Below are 20,849 nucleotides of genomic sequence, written 5' to 3'. Positions count from 1 at the left end.
TTTGGATGCACTCAAACTTTTATCTCTCTATACATATATCTTTGCATAAAGCCAAATAACAATAATAATAATTTAAACTTTAGAGAATTTCATTTAATTTTTTTGTTTGCCGGACATTCCATTGTAGCTATGTTTAAAACTGGAATTAATTTAATTTAATACTTTTTGATTGGTTTTAGAAACACAATAATCTAAGTATATCCCTTCACATGGAGTTTATATTATGCTTAGATCAGACATACATGTTTAGTACGGTTTGGGTTTGGGTTCAAATTGTGTTAACAATGTTACATCTTTCGAACAAAATCTACACTAAAAGAATTAAAACTCATAAACTAGATAATTGTCTTTTTTATGAATTGTTCATGACAATATAGTGATGATTTGACGATTCGTAAATCTCGTAAAGTCAATATTTGATCACTTATTGATATACCATGGATTTGACTCATTTTCATCTACGGTATATAAGTGTTTTACTATATATATTATATATTCTATCATATTAGGTATGTTTTCAGGTTCAGCAGTATCTTGGAGTAAATTGATGATTATGGAACATTTAGGAGCTTAAAAGAGATTTCATCTGAGCTGACCATTAGAGGTCGATACGAAGAAAAAGCAATCGTTCGATGCACATCTAGTGCCGTCGATCGATACAAAAGAGAAGCCTCGACGATTAAAAATTATGATCGATCGATGTACATCCTGTACCATCGATCGATGTCGAGACGCGAGATGCACGATTTGGTTACAGCCGATTTTAAACCCAATGTTTCACCAAATTACAAGATTACCCCTGACGAGTTTTTAACCTAATAGTTATATAATTGCCTAAGTGTTAGGAGGCAAAGAGTTTTTTTGGAGCGACCATTGTATTCTTACTTTCAGCAAGAGAGAGAGAGAGAGAGAGAGAGAGAGAGAGAGAGAGAGAGAGAGAGAGAGAGAGAGAGAGAGAGAGAGAGAGAGAGAGAGAGAGAGAGTTTGAGGAGAGAAAATCACAGAGAGATTTGTGATTGAAACTCCATTGATTCATCTATTCTATTCTATGCAGTTTTTATCTATATTTTGTGTCATGAATTGCTTAGCTATGTCTGAGTAGTTTACTTGTTAGATTCAGGGTTCAAATAGGTTAGAAGGATTACCCCCAACTATAAATTTGCTGAGTTGTGATATTCATTGATTGATTGTTCTTAATGCTTGTTTTAGCCTTGCTAACTAGAACATGAACCTAGGAATTTGCATGTGTCAAGCATCCTTGATCATCCTATCCTGAATCTAATCTGTCATGCTAAGACTGCTAGAGAGAGCTAACCGCTGATCTAGGAGACTAGTGAGCATTGGCGCCTAGGGCTTAGCTAGAAGCTATTGATCGATATTGTCTTCTGACAATCGATCGATATTACGAAAGGTGTATCGATCGATATCCATATAGGATCATCGATCGACACTTTCTTGTGATCAAAAGACGACAGTTGAGATCCAAGATCTAGTTAGTTAACGAGTGAAACATTACCATCGCTGATCACTGTGATTAAGGAGTTGAGCTCTAATATATCATGCATGCAAGTGTTAGACATCTATAGGATTATAATCTCTAACATCTGAATAGAAACCCTGCATTTAATATCTTCCAATAAAGTTACACCCCAATCATCTTGTTAGTCGAGCAATAGACTTGCTCAATTAGGATTGCTATTTACTTTTAAACCATAAGACAACAAACACCTAAAATTAATAACCTGACTAGATTTAATAGATTCCCTAGCTCCTTGTGGATTTGATCCCTAAATACTGCAACTGAACCTCTTATTTGAGAGAGTAATTCACTCCTTAGGGTAATTTGAGTGGTATCAAATTTGGCACCGTAGCCGGGGAGCTTTGATCGCCATTAGATTTAGTGTTATTGATTCTTATTCTTTTCTCTACCCCCATTCTGACACAAATTTTTTTCTTGTCTTTCAGGTGCATGCCCAGCAATACCAGATGCAACAAGGACAAACACCTGCTATTCTTAGAAGATCTTGCTCACTTGGAACACACGATCCGCAAAGACCAACGTTCCTCATCGCTCGACGCAGCAGCTTTCACGTTGACTGATTCTCGCACCCAACCGTCGACCGACATATGACCTTCATCGTCGACCGATCTACATCGTTCGACATCGATCGATACTACACCGCGTACATCGATCGATCATCAGTCGTGAAACATGGTTGCGATTGTTATTCTCACACAGGACGAGAATAGAAACCTGTATGACCAGGATGGTCATCTGCGTAATGCAACATGTCATAAACTAGACGCTTAGGGGAATGTAATCCCTGATACTGATGCTACAGGAGCTGCTCAACCTGTAGAAGAGGCTGCTCGACCAAGGGCACTGGCTGACTACTATATATTCTATCATATTAGGTATATTTTCAGGTTTAGCAGTATCTTGGAGTAAAGTGATGATTATGGAGCATTTAGGGGCCTAAAAGAGATTTCATCCGAGCTGACCATTAGAGGTCGATACGAAGAAGAAGCAATCGTTCGATGCACATCCAGTGTCGTCGATCGATACAGAAGAGAAGCCTCGACGATTGAAAATTATGATCGATCGATGTACATCCTGTACCATCGATCGAGGTCGAGACGCGAGATGCGCGACTTGGTTCCAGCGGACTTTAAACCCAAGGCTTCACCAAATTACAAGATTACCCCTGATGAGTTTTTAACCTAATAGTTATATATTTGCCTAAGTGTTAGGAGGCAGAGAGTTTTTTTGGAGCGACCATTGTATTCTTACTTTCAGCGAGTGAGAGAGAGAGAGAGTTTTAGGAGAGAAAATCATAGAGAGATTTGTGATTAGAACTCCATTGATTCATCTATTCTATTCTATGAAGTCTTTATCTATATTTTGTGTCATGAATTGCTTAGCTATGTCTGAGTAGTTTACTTGTTAGATTCAAAGTTCAAATAGGTTAGATGGATTAGCCCCAACTATAGATTTGCTGAGTTGTGATATTCATTGATTGATTTTTCTTAATGCTTGTTTTAGCCTTGCTAACTAGAACATGAACGTAGGAATTTGCATGTGTCAAGCATCCTTGATCATCATGTCCTGAATCTAATTTGTCATGCTATGACTGCTAGAGAGAGCTAACCGCTGATCTAGGAGACTAGTGTGCATTATCAACCCGCGCCTAGGGGTTAGCTAGAAGCTATTGATCGATATTGTCTTCTGACAATCGATCGATATTGCGAAAGGTGTATCGATCGATATCCATATAGGATCATTGATCGATACTTTCTTGTGATCAAAAGACGACAGTTGAGATCCAATATCTAGTTAGTTAACGAGTGAAACATTGCCATCGCTGATCACTGTGATTTAGGAGTTGAGCTCTAATATATCATGCATGCAACTGTTAGGCATATATAGGATTATAATCTCTAACACCTGAATAGAAACTATGCATCTAATATCTTCCAATAAAATTACACTCCCAATTATCTTGTTATTCGAGCAATAGACTTGCTCAATTAGGAGTGATATTTACTTTTAAACCATAAAACAACAAACATCTAGAATTAATAACTTGACTAGATTTAATACGTTCCCTAGCTTTTTGTGGATTCGATTCCTAAGTATTGCAAATGAACCTAGAGAATAATTCATTCCTTACGGTAATTTGAGTGGTATCAGACAATGAATACTAGCAAAATAGAAAGAATAAAGATATAAATGACCAGCTGGAATGTTGTTACTTTATAAACTTGGGGGTTTATTCAAAGAGTGAGGTGACATGTGTTTTTGACCTAGCTATAAGGATATACATAACCTACAAAAATGGTAATCATACGAAAGTCACTATGACTTTGGTTACATTAGACTAGACTCTTGACCCTATTCAGTAATTTCTGTAATAGTTTAAAGAGAATCATTGCATGTCGACGTACCAGAAATTTACACATGGCTATATATACAACTTGCGTGAAGAAACATTGTACATTCTTAGATATTAATAGTAATCTCTTTCCACGAATAATCAAATAACCGTACCTTTGTTAGCTGGAAAAAAGAACACATTTTCTCATTAAAATGAAAAACTTATAACTCAGGATATTTACCTTTTATAGATTTGGGATTTGCTCAATTGAATAATAAGTTTCGTCTACCCTCAGACCTTACTCGCTCTTTTTTTTACCATGCAGGTTTGTTTAGACCTAATTTAAAAAGCCCAACTGCTAAGCTTTGACCATTGCATGATTATTGTTCTTAGTTTCCTTTTTTTTTGTTTTCTTATGGAATCTTGTTTAACTTTCTGATAAGAAAATTTACAATGGTCCTTCCTATTGTCTTTTGGACCACCGTTTTGACTTCATTCCCCTAATTCTCTTTTGTTTTCTACTTTTCTCTCATTTTCCCATTCATTTTTTTCTTCTGTTTCTATTCTTTTTCTCTTCCCTATTAAGTAATAGTAATAGTTATTGGAATTTAATTTTGTATATGTATATACTAATAGTACTTATCTGGAGTAACACTTTATAATTTAATTTTTTTCTCAAACTATAAAACGTACCCCATGCTCTGGGACCTTTCCATATTGTTTTCTTCTTATTTTCATTGTTACTTTGCACATGTATATCGATGACGAATCACAAGCATCATATACCTACGTGATAGTCCACAATTTCCAACCACGAATCCAATATTTTTATTTGCAATTTTTGTTCATCGGTGAGAAAATTAGGATTTTGGGTTTGTATAATATACTTTCTGTTATAATAACTAGCGTGAAAAGAAACATATTAACATTTTAATTAAAAATGACATATCGGAGGATAATCTTGTACGCACGGAGGATAGTCTTGTACACAGTGTCAGGAAACAGTCGTTTTTTTCGTTCACATAGATGCAGAGTTACCGGTTTGGTTTTCAGAATTTTCATGAGTATAGAATCTGTTTATGTTGATGACAAAAATAAATTAAGAATGACATATAAATTTAATGTGGCAGCACTAGAACTATGTCCATAGAAAAATAGTATTTTATTGATGGAGTAGAAAAAGTCATAGATGATTGAAGAATCGGTTTCCAACTCACAATAAAACCAACTTAGATGAATATATAACCAGTCTACATTTCGTGCATAATCATAATCAAAATAGTTTGTAACCAAGTCCGGATTCTCGCCACTATAGACAAGACCATATGTACCCTTAAAGTACTAGAAATTCTTTCAAACTATCCAGTGCTCATTTCATAGCTTAACCATAAACATGCTCACAATACCGACTGCATGTGCAAGATCTAGCATTTTACAGACCATAACATACATAACACTCTCTACAATGCTAGAATAATGAACTCGCGACATATACTCCTTTTTCTTTTCAGATATATCACCATACATGGTAGGATGAAAGTTCACAGCACACAAAGTATCAATAGCCATAACATTATGCATCCTAAATTTTGTCAGAACTTTTCAAATATATGCCTTTTGTGACAAGAACAACATTTTCATCATATCCCTAAAGATTTGCATCCCTAAAATCTTTTTTACTACATCCAAATCATTCATTTCGAACTCAAAACTAAATAGTTCTTTCAACTTCTGAACATCACACATCTTTTTTCCAACTATCATAATGTCATCCACACAAAGCATCATGTATATATATGAATCATCCCCCACCTTGCTCATGTAAACACAATAGTCATATGAACTCCTTTTGTAACTCAACTTGACCATATAGTTGTCAAACCTCTTGTACCATTGTCTAGGAAACTACTTAAGTCCACAATGACTTCTTCAACTTGCACACATGATATTCCTTACTAGGAACAAGAAAACCATTAGGCTGAATCATGTAACTCTCCTCCACAAACTACATGAAGAAAAACAATCTTCACATCAAGTTTCTCAAATTCTAAATACTCACGTGTTAATATTTTTAATAACACTCTGATAGAAGTGTGTCTAACTACAAGTGAGAATATCTCATTGTAGTACACCCATTCTCTTTGACTTAAACCTTTAGCAAAACTCGAGTTTTATACTTAAGTCTCTCTTTTGGTGGTTGTTCATTTTTAATTTTGTAAATCCACTTCCAAGTTACAACCTTTCTTCTAGATGGTAGGCTAACCAGATCTCATGTATGATTCTTATCATGAAATCATCTCATCTCCCATTGCAGCAAACCTTTTCTCAGACGCATAATTTGATATAAATTCTCTCTAAGTGGATGGCTTGTAAGTATCACTTCCTCGACAACATTAGTGCATAACCCACCATATCCTCAAAATGATATCTTTGTGGTGGCCTGACATCGACTTTCTTTGGTTTAGCCTTAGCAATACTGCATTTTTCCGACCCAGCACATTGATTTCTAGAATTAGAAGACACATACTACTTGTCGGACATAGATCGATCGATCTAATTATGTAGATCGGTCGATCTAATTATGTAGATCGGTCGATCTAATTATGTAGATCGGTCGATCATGTGTGAACGGACATTGATCAATCAATCTGATCATTGCGAACACCCGATCTTGTGTCATCTAGCATAGATCAATCGATCCCTGACAGGGATCAGTCGATCCTGGGTAATCCGACTGAATTTCCTGCAGCTTCAACTACTTGTGAAAATCTTCACTCTTTGCTTCTAAAATGGACTCAACTAAAATTTTGAGAATAAAACACTCTTCAAACACAAAGTTCCTACTCATTACAACTTGTTTCTATGATGGAAACCAGAAAATGTATCCCTTGGCTCCATCTCCATATCTCATAACCACTTTTTTTTTTGCTTTTGGTTCTAGCTTTCTTTCATCAACATGATGATAAACTATGCAACCAAAAACTCTCAAAATGGAATAATCAGCATAAGGTATTATACATTGATGCATGTGTGTGGTCCCTAATTGATCAAATTACAAGTCGTTTTCACTGCTTCGGCCTGAAATCTCTTCTCTTAACCAACATTAGACATCATGTACCTCGATTTCTCTAGCAATGTCTGGCTCATTCTCTCTCATGCAACATTCTGCTTTGGTGTATACATGTGTGTATGATGTCTAGCAATCCTTGCATCCCTACAAAACAAAATGAACTATGGTGAGCAGAATTCCCGACCATTATCAGTATGAAGCCTCTTTATCTTTTTCTCAGTTTGATTCTCCACAAGTATTTTCCACTCTTTTAAAGTTATTGAAAGCTTCACTTTTGTGCTTCATGAATGTGATTCAAGTCTTCCTCGAATATTCATCAATCATGTACACTAAATACCTGTGACCCTTCAGTAACTCCACCTTGGAGGGATCCCAACAATCTGAATGAATGTAATCCAATGTGTCTTTTATCTTATGAACAGCCTTAGGAAACTTTTTTTTTGTGTAACTTCTCAAACACACAGTACTCACATAATTCAAGACTCTTGGTCTTATAACCACAAATAAGATCTCACTTTGACAAAATCTGCATCCCACGCTCATCCATATGACAAGCCTGGTATGCCACTGTTTTGTCATATCCTCATTGTGAATCTATGGAGATGCAACTTTGTTGAACCTGAAACTATAGAACGTTCCAGAAAATACATAGTACCATGAATTAAACCTCTCATAACTACGTTTGAATCCATGTAGACATTCAAAATCCATTCCCCATATTCTCCACCTGGGACTAACTGAGATGTTTCGTGGACATCAATGGAACATGTCTAACTTCAATTAATGTGCAAACTCTATCATCATGTGTCCTGAGCTTTATAGATACAATTCCAACAATATTGCAAGCAAAATCACTCGTCATCTTAATCTTGCCATCAAACATTTCCTCATACTCTAACAATCATTCCCCCTTTGACACATATGATAACACACTCATGTGCCAGAATCCATACATCTTTAGGGTGTGTTTTTCCATGAAAAACTAAAGCAATATATTCATCCGATTTAGCTTCATTCACTACTACCGCAGTGCAACCAGATTGCTTCTTCTTCTTAGGACAATCAGACTTCTAATGCCCTCATTCTTTGCAGTAATTAAAAATGTCATTTTGCCTAGACACCTTTATAAATGACTTTTTGTCTTTCGACCTCTTGTCTTTCCCAAATTTCTTTCTACCACTAACAAACAACCCAAAGCTTGGTCATCTGTACCAGAACATGATGCTTTGTGACGCAATTCCCTGCTCTAAAGTGCCGACCCGACTTCCTCCAAACTCATCGTATCCTTACTTCCTATGAGTGACTGAACAAAGTTCTCATATGAGTTTGGCAGTGATACCGATAAAATCAGTGATGCATCCTCATTCTCCACGTTGACATCAATATTATGCATATCCAACATTATGGAACTTAATTGTTAATGTGATCCTGAAGTTGTATACCTTCTTGCATTCTCATAGCGAAAAGACGTTTTTCAGAAATGACTTCTTAGATAGAGACTTAGTCATGCATAGAATCTCTAACTTTGACCACAAACTAGTTACAGTATCAACACCATAAATTTTGATGTTGATTTCATCTGCCAGACTCAACAAAAATTGTTGAATAGGTCATTTTTTCACTAACCTCCATCTCATATGTAATATGTTCAACCTTCTTTCTTGGCAACAATGCCCAAGGACCCTGTTGATTTACCAACGCAATCATCTTGACAAGGATCAATAGAGTACTTTATTGATGGAATACTTGATACCAGTTTATTATAATGAATGTGAGAAAAAAAAAATAGATTAGCAGAATGATAAACAATAAAGAATGACATAGAAATTTAATATGGACCAATAGAACACTTTAATGATGGAGGTTAATTTTCAAAGTACAGACTAAGGTGAAAATCATATGGAAAAATATATAAAAAAAACATTTAATGAATTCAAAATTTGATGAAACTTTTATTGCATGTAATCTCTTTTATAGGACTTATCGATCAACCATATATTATTTCGGACATATTTTTAAAAGTAATAAATTATTTTCAAAAGCATAATACTGTTATAAATTGTTTACAATTGATTACTCGTATTTTAAACACCAAAACACTGTTTTGCATACAGTATATCATTTCACGTAGCATTAAAAATTACAATTGTTTTATGAGAGAAGTAACACGTTGTTTTGACGTGGTATCAAGAATAACAAAATCCAAATAAATATTCATTTAAGAGAATTAAAATTAATTTAACAAAGTCGCCATCTTTATTCAACCCACAGATAAGACCTTTATGGCTTGCACAAGGAAGAAAAACATAATCAGACATGAACAACTATATAGATCTACACACAAAGTGAGGTCATTGACCTTTATTGTAAATTACTATGATCTGCCTTTTCTTCTCATTCATGCACATTCTCTATATTGTTAAAAACACGTGGAATGCTGCATATATACCAAAAGAGAATGTAAACAATGTATTGTTGAAAAAGGTTATTGTTTGATTAGACGGTAATTAAAATATGAATATTCTTTTCTTTTTGTCAACAAAATATGAATATTCAATCACCAGCTTTTCAAAGACGCACGAGTTACGTATATTATCTGTAAGTTGACGAGAAGACTATTACAAAAAGGTAATGTTCAAAAAAATTACTAGACGCTAGTTAGGTAGTCTATATGAAATTATTGATTAGAAGGGTGTTTAAACCGATTTTTAAAACGTTTAAACTGGTTTTTTAAAAAATGTTCTAAATTTTTTTTATTTAGATCCGATTTACAGACTAAATGAACACCTAGACGCCGCCTCAGCCAATTTTTATAACAGTGAAAACACTATCAGATTATGATCATTGATCGAAATTATCAAATAGAGACATTCAAAATGGTTTATGAAACTTATTTAATGTGAAAATTGTAAGATTTTTGTTATTGATCGAAATTTTGACTAACAATATAATTTTTCAGCCAAAACACACCACCTTTTTTGTTTTTTTTCATGTCTCGTCCAAAAGTTTGTGTATCTTCTAAGACGATACCTAGATTATTTTAAACAAGTTTTTTTAGGAGAATAGATTCCTCCCAACAGAATTAAATTCATAACTCTTTAAATCTCTAGTAAGAAGTCCAAGAGATTTAATCAATAGATCAGCTCTTTGTTGGTATCTTTTGTTCAATTTGTAGTACCCTAGTATTCATATAAAAATTTTCGCACATGAGATTTCTGAATAACATTTCCAGATCTCCTAAACTGAGATTTGAGTTAACTATCGTATGGTTCACCATATTGCATAAACTTGTTGAACTAAACCACCGAAGTGTTTTTTTTCAAGTTGTAATATAACGTAATGCATGTCAAATCATCTACTATTTATCAATTTGTTTTAAAAATATTCGTTTTAAACGTTAACATAAACACTAAAACAAATTCATGGCATTGTGATATAACCTATTAACTTCGTCTTTCATATCGGCTATCACATTTGCAATTTCTTGAAAAGTATTTTTTAACAATAACCTGTGAACGGAATCCAATCTTCTAGTGGAAAAGTTGTAATTGTTCCGTGATAAATAAATAACTACAGTAAGAAAGAACCAAACGGAGAAAAATAAAATAAAACTATACATTAAATGAGTCTGGCGGTAGACAAATAGCTCCAAGAGAAATTGAATGAGTAATTGACTGTAGAGATCCATGATTCATGGCTTTTACCACAATCACACCATTCAATAATTCTCTTTCTTTGTTTTTTTTTCTTAATTTTTCATTAGACTTTATAGTTTATACCTATGTTCGGAACTATGCTATGTGTTAGTCGGACGGCCGACATGAGTCTAGAGATTTAATAAAAAATCAGGAACTACTCAGTGATTAATCAAGGTCTAGTTTCTAAGCTTTTACATGTATATATATCTATAAATATTATATATGTAAACTATGTACAATAAGTTACATTGGCTCAAGTGATGATTGCATTATTAAATGTTGTGTGTACTCAGTTTATAAACTTTTTTGCCTATTCTTTTCATGTTTCCATTTAAAGAAGGGAAAAAATGTATTTTCGCAATCATCTTCTTTATTAACCTAATACCTGCAACACGACGCCTCTATTTTTCCAACTTTTTTTAACACTCATTAACATACAATTTCATCACTTTATAAGTCAAATTTTCATAGATCCAACTAAAATACACATGATTTTAACACAAAACTAAACAAAAAACTTTTTTTTTTTTGATAAATCTGATTTTATTATTGATTAGGGTCAATCCGCCAAGGTAGTTGACCGCCCAAGCGTGTACTCGCTGGACAGGCGGCAACCTAGTCCGCATTTTCGAACAGGGCTTTGTACATATATATACCTATAAAGTAGACTTCTCTCCCTCTTTCGGGCTTTTGAAGACACATGTCACATTATAATTAAAGCACCTAAAGTCATCTATTTGTTTAGTGGGCAGACAAATCTATTTTATTTATCCAGACTTTCTAATTTTATTTGACTCATTAGCTCAATATGCAAGCTCGCCAGACAGCCACATTCACAAACCTAAGAGATGATAATGTTGCGTATAACGGTCGACGGCTCTTCTTCTTTCTCACTCCTTCTCGCTTTGACGGCATAAATCATTATAAATGACATACAAACAATCCTAGGTTGCACGGAAGCTTCAACGAATGTCCGCTTCCCGCTTCGAAACCATAATCAAAACCTTGTGGAAGCTTACGGAATCTCGCTTCCAAAACTCTTTTAAAATATACTCTATAAAAACATGTTGGAAGCATACGATTCTGTTTTGGAATCACGCTTCCGTTTTTTTTTAACAAAATGTCATAAATCAATGAAAATATAAAATCATAGTTTTTAATTGATATATAATCCAAATTTTAATAGTAATGAAATAGAGGGAATAAAAATATACAAACATTAAAATTAATACTATAAATTATCTTGATGAACTGAGATTTCTATGGAAGATATAGCTATATTCAAATATATTGGGTCAATTATTTATGAAGTATTAAAATAATTGATATAATAATTTATTTTAAACTTAATTTATGTGTATTTTTCACAGTTTTAATATGAAATCATTTTAAAATTATTATAAATGAATAAATGCTTTATTTTAAATTTAAATCATATAATTTTTAGTCCTATTCTTTTATATTTTGATATATATATGTATATATATATATGTATGTATATATGGATATATGGATATACGCTTCCAACTCGTACCCGTTTCCTAATTTTTTTTTAAAACCTCGCTTCTGCGCTTACGCTTCCACGTACCCGTTTCCGTTTCCATGTAAGATAGAAACAATCTAACCCACTAAGTACTCTTCAGTTGAGATGCTCCACCTTCTCGGTAAAGAGTCGACGATGTATATATCGGCTTCTTGCTGTAAAGAAAACTTACAGTTTCTGCATTTTCCAATCTCACAAAACAAATTCAAACTTAGCTTCCAGTTATGTCTAATTCTCGAATCCTCCTTTCCGATTGATGGGTGGACGATGTAAGGATGTTGTGGTTACACCGCTGATTCGTTTCTGGGAGGCTCAAAATATTAAAGGAGGCGACCTAATTGGAGTCGACATGGTTCTACTTGACGAGAAGGTACTCATAAACTTGATTTATACATTTTTCCTTTGATTGATTCTATGTTTGCCTACTTTAATGAGCCTAAAAGCCACCACGTCTAAAATTGCAGTCAAGATTGATTCAAGGTTTCCATCACAAGTTTTTATGATCTAAAGTGAAGATTTACCGGAGACTTTCAAGAAAAAGATTCCCATGAACAAATATGTTGCTGCTGTGAGTGTTTCTTTCTCACCTTCAAAGTTATTTTGTACCTTAGGTTCATATTCAAAGGCATACTAACTTTAAATTTGTATGGATAAACAAGTTGGAAAAGCTTCTGGATACAAGTGGAAATTCTTGACAAATGTTGTACGTACTTTATCTCAGTTTAAATGTTCTTAAACTAAATATAATACTTGAATTTCACAATAATTCTGGACAAATAACCTCATGTTGTTGAGGCTAAAAAGCGCAAGGTTGACTACGAGAAGAACCTGAAACCTTGCAACAAGAAATTGATAAACCAAGAGTCAATCAAGTGTTTGTTTATAGTTTGTAGCATTAGTATAAAATGGCTGCAACAATATCTCTTTCTATAATCTTATCGAATATTTGTGGGACTCACTAAAAGAGAGCTAAATAGGATGCAAGATAATGTTCAAAAAAGGGTGCAAGAGAAAAAGACTACACTTACACAAAGCTCTTGAAGCTAGAGACATTTCATGTAACAAAGTTTAGAGAAATTTGAGTATTTAACGGAGATAGGAAAATAAATCAGCAGCGGCTGCTGATACAATGGTTGGACACACAACGAAGAAGAAAGAGGAAGCTCAACACAAATACCAAGAAATACACCATGTACTGCACAACTTAAGTCTGAGATCTTAATTTATCTAATCCAAGTATGTATCTATTTATCTATCAGCTCATAGTATTTTTAATGCTTTTATCATTTGCTCATGATCTTATTTTTGTTGTCGGATGTGAGAAATCATGTTTATTTGAGTTGTTCAATAGATTGTCGCTAATAGCTTCGTCACTAGAACAATTGCAGATTTGGACCTAACTAAAACTCTTCATCACAAAAGGATGACCGCTAACATGAAGTCCAACATCTAATCGTGCAACAGCCATCATATTCAACCATTGAAAAATCAGTTTGATTTACTAGTAACAGTTTTTATGTGACTCATCTCTTACATTCTCTCATTTCTGCCATCATGTTGAATGACTTCTTTCTCTAGACTTATAGAGTTACTAACATCATTGTCTCTGCTTAATGATCTAGAGCAGGTTTTGGACAAACATGAAATTTCCCGTTGTTCACTTTGTCTCAGGTGATTTGTCAAGGAAGAGCCTAAGACTCACGGTCCCCAGATGGAGAACTAAGGAACAGAGGATGTAGACCATTGACACCAGAAGAGATTGGTTCCCTCCTTTTGGTTTCAGGTTCCTCCTAGATATGTCACTTTATACTCTACCGGATCTTTTGCTCTCTATGTAGCATTAGTAGTTGGTGGCCTTCCCATTGTAGATATCTCTTAGTTATACTATTTTTTTCCTCAAAATATTTGTTCTTTATTAATCTATAGATATTACTGTTCTCAGTTTTGATTTGCTTCTAATTGTTCTTCTTATTAATAGAGACGGGTGATAGACCATGGATTTGACCCACTTTTACCCATGGTTTATAAGTGTTTTAACTACTAATTATTATATTATAGAGTCTATTTAGCATATTTATAGGATCAGAAGTGATTTGGAGGAAAGTGATGATTTTGGAGCATTTTGGAGATATTTGGAGTAAGCACCCGAGATGACATCGAGCACGACCATCGGTCGACACTGAAGAGGAATAATCGATCGATGTTCACATCGTGACATCGATCGACAGCGAAGCGCGCAGAAAGCCTGTTTGGTCTCAACCGACTTAGAGCTCAAGTCTTTACCTATTTACAAGATTACCCCTGACGAATTTTAACCTAATTATATAAGCTTTGCCAACATGTTACAGGCAAAGTGTGATTTCTTGTTTTACTGATTTTACAGCAAAGGTTTTCTAGGATTTTTAGTATATTGGAGAGAAGATCCAAAGAGATTTGTAATTGGAACTCCATTGATATCTATCTATTTATCTATTACCTTATTGTTGTTATGAATTGCTTGGCCATGTCTGAGTAGTTCTCTTGTTAGATTTAGGGTTTAAATAGGTTATGAGGGATTAGCCCCAACTATAGATTGCTAAGTTGTGATATTCATCTTTAGGATTGTTATTAATTCCTGTTTCTAGATTAGCTACCTAGAATTTTCCCTAGAAGTTGTAGACATAAGCGATAGCTTGCATCTCACCCTGAATCCATACTAACTAAGCTAAGATTGCTAGAGTAGGCGAGAGCTCATCTAGGAAGCTTAGTGAGCATATTCAATCCGCGCATTAACGCTTGACCAAGAGCGTCGATCGATATTCCAATCAAATAATTGGTCGACGTTTCAACAAGTGTATCGATCGATATTCATATAGAATAACCGATCGACACTGGTCAATAGACAAAGCAAAAGCCTAATGGTTTATTATTAAGTGTTGAGCTCTATAATATCACGCATACAACTTATTAGGCATCTGTAGGATTATAATTCTGATTTGCTGAATAAAAACCCTAAGTCTAGCTATTTCCATTTAAGTACCAAAACTCCAATCAATCAATCGATCGTTCACTTGCTCACAAACCTGCAACTTTACATTTAAAACATTAAAAAACCTAGCTTAAAATAGATTTATTAGGTTCCCTAGCTTTCTGTGGATTCGATCCCTAAGTACTACAACTGAACCTCTTATTTAAGAAAATAATTTACTCTTTAAGGTAATTTGAGTGATATCAACGGTTGTGCAGATAGGGTCCTGAAGCATGTGAAAAAGGGCTGAATCATAGAAACAAGAGGTTATTGTATGCTTACAGGGCTGGTTTAACCTTTTGTCCCATCAAGGATGTTCTTCAATGAAATTTTACTTGGCTCGGTTCAGACAACGCAAAATTGGTTTTAGACTGATTCATACTGGGTTTGAGTCAAACATAATACACCTTTGCTGTAAAGCAAAATCAGTTTCTGTTCACTGAAGTAATACATCCAAAAATCGTGTTCCGTTTGTTAATATAAGAGAACGCAAAACTAATTAAAAGTTTTATTTTCTCATATATGCCTTCAACGACAAAACTAGAACAGAAATGTGTATATTATAATTAAAATGTCATTTTTTCTATTTTGTATTTTAAATCCAAAATGAAGAAAACCAAATTTAGAACAACAAAACGTCTTGGTTATGTAGTAATACAATTAAATTTGTACAAAGGTGAATGCAATGTTAAAATAGGTGTTATAAAATAAAAATGTAAAGTAAATTTTAAAGGTATCATTTAAGTTCTTTTAGTTTCAAAAAAAAAAAAAAAAAAAAAAAAAACATTTAAGTTCTTGAGATATGTCTTACTTGCTTGAAAATAATGGAAGTAAATCCATTAAAGTGAAAGGCCAAATCTACCTTACACCCGTTTTCTTATGAAGCACCTCAATCTCATCAGATATGAAATGTGCAGCCACAGCTATGGTTGCAAAGAACAAGGTAGTAATCACACTTAGGTTCACTTACACCTTTTTTTTTGACAAGTCTTGCGGTGTTTTCACATCTTCAGCAAAGGTCACCCAAGAAATAAGCAAAAGTAATCAACAAATTCCAAATGCATTTTCCACAACTGGAGATACCTGTAACAAAAAACTCATTTTTAAGAGCATAATATTCATAAACAAATATTGGTTGTGTGATGTTTTTATACATATATTTAACTTTTGCTAATTGTAAAAATAAGTTCAAAAACTGATGGATAAAGTAAAATAAATTTTAAATTTTTTCATATTTGCTAATATTTTTTTTCTAAACACACATAAATAGTCTTGAAATCATTAAAATATATATTATTGTACAAAATTCGGGGCGCAAACCCCTAGTATAAAAGATAATGTAACCCAATTAGATTTTGGATTGCAAAACGATGACAATCATATTCTTTCTTTCTTTTTTATTTATTTAGTTTATTTAGTTTTTGGGTTATTTGGGGATGTGAAAATCTCACCAAAATATAGATTTAGGTCATTTGACAACTGTAAATATTATTATTTTTCTATTGGGTCAATTTTCTCATCACCCATTGATTGAATTCAATCATAGCACTTGCAAAAACAAGGCAAATTCTATACCAAATAGTAGTGTGAAAGGTGTAATCCATAAAACACCTAGAGAGAACGGAGAAGAATTAAGCTTTCACACTTATAATAACAGAAGAACAAAAGTGAAAGAGTTGTTTAAAAGTGTGAATTGATCAGAAAGGATGGGCCACAACTAATATACAAATTAGAAAGGCAAATAATGAATAATATAATATACAAAATCATACATGGACAGATATAGACATGCCTGGTTATGTGAAAAGGTTTAAGAGTAGTGAGTGCATAATTATTGGAAGTAGGACCAAACAACTCCTGACTTTTCATCGTTAAGAATTGGAATTAGGTTTGATATTGTTTTTTTCTTTTTTTTGACAAGGTTTGATATTGTTTTCTTAGCATAACCTCTTTCATTCTCATTCGATGTTAATTTTTTTTTCTTTATGCTCCCGTAACGTGTGTATGTGGTGGTACATATCGTATGCATACATGTGGGTCAAATTGTAGAATGTTATGTGATATAGGGGTTTGGCTCAAAATATTGAAAATATAATATTTTAACTAAATAATTTAACTCTGTGAAATGTGGAATCTATTGATTTTTTACAACACGTACCATGTAACAGTAAATAAAAAAGAACAATAGAACAGTTTATGTGCCATATCGGAGGAAAATACGTTTTTCTATGTTTTTATATTTTTTGCACATGGAACATAGATGATTAACTAAGGACGTGAATAATACGTTTTTTCTCTCAAATTCGTTGATGTGTGTTGAAAATGTTAGCCAACATGTCATTATCGATGAGGATACTCTAAATCAAAACAGTCGGTTGCGAAAACTATTTTAAGCTGTCAAAACGTCTACATATACTCCATAACCCATTCATTATCAAAATCGAAAAAGTAAAACGGTGAAATTGTTAAAATAAATTAAATAAATATAAGAAACATTGGAAAAAACAGCTAAGCAAGAGTCAAACTTATAATACGAAGGTGGGAATAATTGAGAGTATAGCCTTGTTCGCCCCAAAACCGCAGTGATAGTGATCGGAGACTCAAAGATAGCCGTCACCTCTCCTTCATCTCTTTCTATAGTTTTTGCCACTTTTTTGTTACTACAACTCAAACTTATTGATTCTGAAACGCCGAAAATAACAAAGACACCACATGCAGCCCTTTTTCGAAATAGCGACAATTGCCAGCATCTTCACCCTCAATTTAATGAATTGTTGGCGTTTTGTTTTTGAACCCGGCCTATATATCAGAATTATTGTCTTTAATCGTTGCTAATTTAAGACATACCGTCAAAATACTGTATTTCAATAATTTCGTTAGATGGGTCCATTCATGTAAATGATTTGATAATATAAATAATTCAAGTGATATGTGGACCTTTAAAAAAGAGGTAGAAATGTTCTCATCTCATAGGTTCTTTTGTTTTTCTCTCTCAAAGTATTAAAGAAAGTAAACCAAACCAGAGATGTGTTTACATCTTATTTTCAATGGGAGAGAGCCTTAGAACATACACATCTGAAAATGTAGAACCAAATGTTTCATCAGTTACAAGAAGAATATATTGAAAACCAGAGCCCCTACCTTCTTCACAGTTCCAGAGAATCCCTGTCCAAATAAATTTCAGAGTAAGAATAAGAACTCAGAAGAATGGATAAAAAGAATCAGGTGAAACAAAATCATTGAAATGTTAGAGAATCTTAGACCAAATATATAGGGGTCTGTCTTTAGAGCAGAGAAACACATGAAAAAGGAAAGAAAGAACCACACAATATGTAAGAGTAGTACTCAATGGCAAGTGAGAAGGAGAAAAAGATATATCAGGAGAATCTTTCTGTAGCTGTTGTGACATATATACTATATGAAAATATATATATAACTCTGTGGTGCGTGGCTGTAACTTCATAATGCCTCTTAAGGTTTTATAAGTAAAACAAAGTGACTGTAGACATACAACAAACAAGTTCACACATTGATCAAGTATAAGGACTTGTACGCTTACAAGTCAGAGAACAAAAATCAAAATAGACTATATAATCTAGAAACAATTGGGCTGTGTGCCCTGTTTACTTTAAGACTAACATATGAAGCTTTTGAGTGATCAAGATTGACGAATGAATGAATGAAAATTGAGCTGCGTCATGTTCACTTTAAGACTTAGCATATGAAGCTTTTTGAGTGATCAAGATTGACGAATAAATGAAAATTGAGCTGCCTTGTTAACTTTGAGACTAATATATGAAGCTTTTGATTGTTGAAGATTAATGAATGAATAAAATTAAGTTTTTTTTTTTTTTGTCGTTGAATGAATAAAATTAAGTTGTGTACTGTTTAACTTATAACAATTAATGAATGTCATGTTCGTTTAGCGACATGAAACTGCAATTGCGATCCAATCCAATCCAATCACTCAGCCGGTCTACGCTAAATCAAAACCCTAATTCAAACGGTACTAGACTAACCGATGAATCTTGAAGATCGAATCGAGAGGCTAAGCGTTAGCGATCTTAGGGATTAGAGGGACACTTGTAGTTTATTCTGTTTAGCTTTGGCTCCTTCCTCGCGGATCTTCTGCATCGCGAGCATTCACTCCATGACGAGCTCGTACTCGCATTTCCATGGGAGGAAGAACTCGGCCTGGCGACATTTGTTGAGCGGAATCAGGAGATGAGCGCACTGGTCTCTATAACCGAGAGGTACTTTAGCTGCGACCATCTCTTCCTGCGCTGCGATCATCTTCTTCGATGAACCTGGAACCTCCACTCTCCTCGAATAACAGTCGCGATTCCTTTCCTCTTTTTTTCCCTTGGCGTCTCCGATGTGCTTGACCCGGACATGATCAGATTCTTCGTTCCGGGTCATATTGTGCCTGTTGAATATGGGTCCATTTGATTTACAAAGCCCAAGTTTAAACCGCGATACGATGAACGAGGACCGAGAACAGAACTGGAACAAAAAAATCTGATGTCCACAAATATTCATTCAAACGATTCCTACATGAGAAAATTACTAGATTAGTACAGAAAAGTTGTTATATTACTAGAGTATCATAGAAAAGTTTTTAATTATTACAATGTTTTTAATCCCTAGTAAATAAATTATACTAAAGACTCTTGCTTAACTTTTTTTAGTTGAGAATATTTTTAAGGGCAAATTTCCAAAATAGCACATTTCTAAGTTTATATCACAAAAATAGCACTCAAAAACTAAAAGAAAATGACCAAAATAGCATTTTATCTTTTGAAAATTTTAATTTTTTTATTTTTCAAAATTTGAAATCTTATCCCAAAACTTCATTTCTCAACTCTAAACCCTAAACCCTAAACTCTAAACCCTAAACCCTAAACCCTAAACTCTAAACCCTAAACCCTAAACTATAAACTATAAACCCTAAACCCTAAACCCTAAACCCTAAACTCTAAATCCTAAACCCTAAACCCTAAACCCCACTCTTTAACTCTAAACCCTAAGTTTGTGACTTTTGATAAAACATTAAGTGCTATTTTTGTGACTTTTGACCTTGAGTGCTAGTTTGGGAACAAAAACTTGATTTAGTGTTATTTTTGTCATTTTCTCTATTTTTAATTATCTATGCCATATCACTAAATATATAATCTATGTCATCAAAACGGTGATCAAAAGAGAGGATTTAATCAATCGACGTCTTAATTCAAACACCATAACTTTCTTTGTTCTCTAGTTTAAACCCTAACACATTGTTGTTTATCGTCTTCTGTTACACTTGAACATGTCTTATCCGATATCGTCTGCGTCGTCTTCGTCGAAATCGTATTCTTCTTCTCGGAAATCGTCTTGTTCACAATTTCCCAAAATCGTTTTCTCCGGTATGGTGTGACTGAGTTTGATTTATGATGTTGCTATGTTTTATTTATGTTGTGTCTGAGTTTGATCTATGATGTGGCTGTGTTTGTTTTATGTTGTGTCTGAGTTTGATTTTCATTGCGACTGAGTTATATATCATGTTCTGGCTGAGTTACACCATTTGCGGCTGAGTTAGGTTATATGTTTTGGCGGAGATAGTTTTCAATTGCGGCTGATTTATAATCTATTTCGGTTGAGTTATATATGTTTCTATTAT

The 20,849-nt window shown here is 33.8% G+C and overlaps 1 pseudogene; it reads right to left on the bottom strand.

Moving 5' to 3' along the window:
- Positions 1 to 18,148: 18,148 nt before the first annotated feature.
- LOC106399717 lies at positions 18,149 to 19,995 on the bottom strand (annotated as a pseudogene).
- Between the last annotated feature and the right edge of the window lie 854 nt (positions 19,996 to 20,849).

Source organism: Brassica napus, chromosome C2 (assembly GCF_020379485.1).
Source record: "Brassica napus cultivar Da-Ae chromosome C2, Da-Ae, whole genome shotgun sequence".
Classification (NCBI taxonomy): domain Eukaryota; kingdom Viridiplantae; phylum Streptophyta; class Magnoliopsida; order Brassicales; family Brassicaceae; genus Brassica; species Brassica napus.
This window is presented reverse-complemented; position numbering and strand designations above follow the sequence as displayed.